Source organism: Xiphophorus couchianus, chromosome 4, assembly GCF_001444195.1.
Source record: "Xiphophorus couchianus chromosome 4, X_couchianus-1.0, whole genome shotgun sequence".
In the NCBI taxonomy this organism is placed as follows: Eukaryota; Metazoa; Chordata; class Actinopteri; order Cyprinodontiformes; family Poeciliidae; genus Xiphophorus; species Xiphophorus couchianus.
In genome coordinates this window covers 7,374,306-7,379,642 of record NC_040231.1, presented here as the reverse complement: position 1 = coordinate 7,379,642, position 5,337 = coordinate 7,374,306, and the positions used below count along the sequence as shown (strand labels likewise).

General features: G+C 36.1%; 1 long non-coding RNA gene across 1 annotated transcript; it reads left to right on the top strand.

Annotated features, from left to right (window-relative positions):
* The first annotated feature begins 540 nt into the window (after positions 1-540).
* On the top strand, positions 541-2,227 carry LOC114142556 (uncharacterized). The gene is made up of 4 exons (XR_003595052.1): positions 541-721; positions 973-1,074; positions 1,436-1,589; positions 1,668-2,227. It is a non-coding gene; the product is annotated as an uncharacterized LOC114142556 (long non-coding RNA).
* Positions 2,228-5,337: the final 3,110 nt, after the last annotated feature.

Genomic DNA, 5,337 nt, shown 5'->3' with positions numbered 1-5,337 from the left:
AACTAGCTAACAGCGATAGAAAGAAAACACAGGATTATTTATTCTCAACACAATTTAGCTTGAAAATGATTTAAGCAATAACATTAGCAGAGTGGAATTTAAATAGTTGTTCCAATTCCCGATTACTACATATTTCAATTTTTACATGATGCTCATTGGTGATAGATTTGTTTCTGTTATTTATTCAATAAAGATAGCTGTTCTTTGATACTATCAGTTTGTGATAAACATTTAGCCATGCTGTTTCCAAACTGAAGCTTAACTAAAGTTCAAATCAAATGGAGGATTGTTTGGGATTGCATTAAATCAGACCCCAAAGTTCAGAGAAGACACATAGTGCTTATCAAAGGTAAGCATTTCTTTTTATGTTCATGAATGTAGTAAAGCACAACCAATTCCCTTCAGAAATCCACAAATAGGAGTTAATCTAATTGTAAATAATCTCTTAACCTTCTATCTTTTATAAGCCGTGTCGAGAAGGACCTCGCTGCAGCAAACAGAAAGGGGCGGGGACGGACCTTTCCGTCAGTCCCATACCTTATTTGGAAATGGGACTATTGCATTCCGGAAATGAAGGGGGCGCTATTTTCATAATCACTGGTATAAATACCTTAAGACGCAGGTTAAGAGGAAAGGAAGAAGAAAGAAAGAAGTTTGAGAGGTTCTTCCACTGGTGTTCGGCACACGATCAACAATGCAAAATTCACAAAGTCAACAAAAGGTATTTTTACCTTCTTAAAATTTTTTCACATAGTAAATCAATACGCTTTTCTAGATTAGGTTGAAAATACAATTAACAGCTGTAAACTAGTGAAATTCGTAATTCATCCAGGGGAAGGCTAATTTTAGCATGTAGCATAGCTAATTATTATCCTGCAGGGCACCATTAGATAAAAATAGAAAAGTAGATAACGTGTATAATTGAGAAATGTCTTTTATTCTCAAACTTTGTTTTTTATTTTCATTATACAGATCCACGTATCTATTTGCAACATGAACATAAATATTGCTGTTCCCTTTGCTCATACAAGCTACAGAACCATTTAGCACAAACTGCTATGGTTCAACATAATGGTATGTATAACTACACTTGAAAAATATAAAATATTTTTTACATACCAGTTTTCTAGTGTTTCTCTTTTATTTTTAAAGGTTAATCTTTTTTAAATAAGTTTTGTACACCAATGTTAAATTTCTGGAAAGTCTAATATATTTTATAAACTAACAGCTGCCATTATATTTGGGTGTAGTACCCAGATGTGATACTCTAATGACGAGTAGCACAACTTCAATATAGTTTTAGTAAGTACCTGCAATAAACTACACTAGTAAGAGTAACAAAGTATTTGGTGAAATGGCTATTATTAACTGATGTTTTACTGATCATAATGTGCAATGTGATTTTTTATTTTGTTTGGTTTTTTGTTATTTTCAGATGCCTCTGAAGGTTCTTGAAGCTGTTCTCCAGGAGGTGATACCAGCACAGGGAGACTCAGCTTACCTCACCTTGGCATTGACCTGCAAGTGCTTTGAAGCCGTTGTGTCTGAGCCAGTTTTCAGGAAGATGACTCACTTTGCTTGGCTGGATGGTAAGGACCTTTGACCTTTTTCACCTAAAACATGTGAAATTAGATTTCAACTACATGAAATCGATTTTTCATTAACAGGTGAGATCAACTGGGGCAAATTTTCAAAAACATTCAAGGCAGAAAACCGGATTCCTTTTGCGGTTGTAACGTGTTCTTCCTGCAACCGGTAATATAAAGACTGTGGGCTTCACCGGCAATGGAAGACGAGGAGAGTACCCTGGTTACTACTGTGATGGCCGACCTGGACACTGCACTGACTGTCAATACTGAATGCAAGGAGAATATTAGTTGCTTTCCACTGTCTTTCACACATTTCAGTTAACACACATTGTTTATTTTTTTGTGACATGCCATTTTAAATCATTTCTGCTAAAGTATATTTGCCTTTTGACTTGTGCAGTCATCCTTTTTAATAATGTGTTCTTTCAATATTATTTACATTTTTGAATGTTCCTTTTATTGTAGTTCAGTTGATTTTCATTATTTAGTTTTCATAGAAATGGTGCCGTTTCCACACAAAGTTACATTGTGGCTGTAATTTGTTGGAGAGAGTAGAACCAATAAAGTAGTTGTAAATATATTGTAACAGCGTTATTTAACAATAGGATAACCTTGTTTTAAAAATTTTAAATGCAAGCATAGCTAATAACTTGCAATATTTTATATGTGTAAATACAATGTTTCCTATACTTTTTGAACAATGACTGGAATCAATACAAATTTTCTTTACAAACCTGACATACAGCTAAGTTTATGTTTTAACAGAATCAACTGTTTTGTATTTTGTAATAAAGTAAGCACATACAGAAACATATTGTTCGGTTACAAAGTCATAATACAAACATAAGATTAAAGGTATCCTGAGCCGGACTTTATGAAGGGAGATGAGCCCGGCGCCGTTAGGCTGGGATGGAGACACATGATCAGGTGATTGGCTGAGCAGGTGAGATGAAGACAGTTATAGTTAGAAATTACACATAGGTTTAATTAATGTAACCAGTGACTTTATTCAAAAAGGTTTTCATATAGAAAAAAGATCATTCTCTCTGGAAGTTACCAGCGCAGTGTCTACTGCCGGGGTCCGAGCCCCAAAGATTATTTCTTGTCAAATAAACTTTCTAAAACCTACTTTCTGTGTGAGTCTTTCCAGGTTGAAGCTACATTTAAAGTTTTAAATGAATCCCTTTGGGTTTTGCAACAATTGGATATTTAAAGTATTTATTTTATGAATCGATTGCAATTGATAGAATTGATATGGAATTTATAAAAATGGAATAGTGGGACACCAATCAGTTTACTGGTTGAACTGGAGTCCTTATACCAAAAGTTTCCAATGAGACATTATGGTAAACAATGATAATAGCGGAGCCAGGTCACTTGCAACCAAAAATATTCTAGTTTTCTGAATGGCACTTGTTAGAAGTTCAGAAGTCCTTTGGTTTGTTTGTAAATTATATTCACAATGTGAATAATAAGAAAAATATTTGGCAAATAAACAACAAAAGTGCGCTGTGAATGGACGTACTAAGTTGGCCAAAATTGTTGACTAAATGTTTTACAGACCAAACCTCTTTTCCATCTAGTTCTTATTTAAGAAGCCAGAGGCTATTATATTTTAGATATTAACTTATTTATTTTAAGAGTACTATTCACAACATCAAAATATATTGTTTGAACTTCAGCACCAGCAAGTATTTGTTTATATCTGTTTTCTTAATCTGCGATGGACTGGCGATCTGTCCAGGGTCAGCAGCCCTCATGACCCAACTATAGGGATAATTCATGATAATTAATGGATGGATAAATGTGCTCTTGATGTAATGTACATTTGTCTCCAAAATATTAATTTGATTTATGTTTTATGACTTTTGTTTGCGATACATAGGCTGTAAGGATAGATAAATACATCTCCATGTTTCCTTACTGTTGCTTATTTTAGATTGTTACTAATATAATTTTAAATAAAGATTTAAAAATAAAAAAGGGACATACACGTGACAGACATACCACGTGACATATCACGTTTTGTAGCCATTTCGTTACTATTAAATTTGTATTTTTAATGTTGAAAGTGCTGCGACAGACTGGCGACCTGTCCAGGGTGTACCCCGCCTCTCGCCCGGAACGTAGCTGGAGATAGGCACCAGCAACCCTCCCGACCCCATTAGGGACAAGGGTGAACAGAAAATGGATGGATGGATGGATGTTGAAAGTGTTCTTGGGTGTTTTAAAAGGCGTTGTCAAATAAATACATTATTATTATAATTATTATAACACGGTTGGTACAGGAAATAGTGTCACTAGCGCCCCTTTCATTTCCGGAATGCAATAGTCTCATTTCCATATAAGGTATGAGACTGACAGTGGTCCGTCCCCGCCCCTTTCTGTTTGCTGCAGCAAGGTGTACTTGGATGAGTCCGGTGTATCCTTCACGGCCCACTATATCCCACAATTCATTGTGGGTCCCAACCGGACGTTCAGACAGAGACAATGGTGGTGAAGAGTAGCAAATTATTTTGTAATATTACACTTTAAATGACACATTATGATTTTGTACAGCATTTTTAGGCGAGAATGTAAGTGTGTAAGTCTCAAATATCTGCTCGGTTCACCAAAACATTACCTGCTCTGACATTTTCGGACATGTCTGCTTTCACTACATTAACAGCCAGCTCCCCTCGCCAGCTGCCAGCTCGCCGGGCGCTCCAGGTTCGGTATATCAGAGGAGAACGCCTGACTCCCGGCACTTTGTTCTAAAAACTCCTGCTAGCTTTCCCCAATGAGTGGATGTGAAACACCGACATTATTCAGACAGGTAATATCTAGTTGTAAAATGTTTGGTTTACTAAAGTATTTCATTTATTCCTGAGCAAATCGGTATGATTGATTAAAGTTAAGCCTTCAAACATATTAGTTTTATTAGTTAGATATGGAGAGTATCATATTTGAAAATGAATAATTTGCTTATATTTGTTCCTGGTAGAAATGTGCAATACATGTTTGAACATTTTAGTGTCTAACTACCAAATTTCTTTTCTTTTTTTTTACTATGGAACAGCCTTTACTATAAAAGGTGAAGAATAATATAGAAATCAGCAATACATGACTGAAAAACAAACTTCGACTCCTTTGGGGGTTTTTTCTCCTCCTCTCTCTGCTTCACGTTGTCACGGTTGCTGGGCAACATGAGTTACGTTGAGGTGGGGGCGGGGACAGTTGGTGAAGGCTAGACTTGTCCGAACTCACTGCTCTTCTCTTCCGGTTTTAGTTTATTCCGGTCTACGTAGACCGGGTCCTTTGAAGGATGCAGACCTTGAATTCCGGACACAGCTATAGTGTAAATCCAAATAGGTTTAGTGAATAACTCAGGTGACCAAGAAACACATCACACAGATCAGGGATAAAGTTTTGGAGAAGTTTCAAGCAGTGTTATGTTAGACATTGGTGACTTCCATTTTTGTTTATTTAATTTGCTGATTGAAATGTATTTTTGAGCAAACAACAGGACTGCCTTATATACAAGACAGCCATTTCCACCATTAGATGAGTCACTATCTCATCAAGCCCGCCTGCGCCAGTGCGTGACTTTGCAACCTTACATTAAATGACAGGAAGCTGAGTAAATGAGTGGTTTGTGTAAAAAAGACAAACATCAGCTACAGTCTAAACCAACATGCTCTTGGATAAAACAGACTTTGAGGGCAATTAAACATCAGACAAAACACGTCACGACAAATTCAACCGAAGT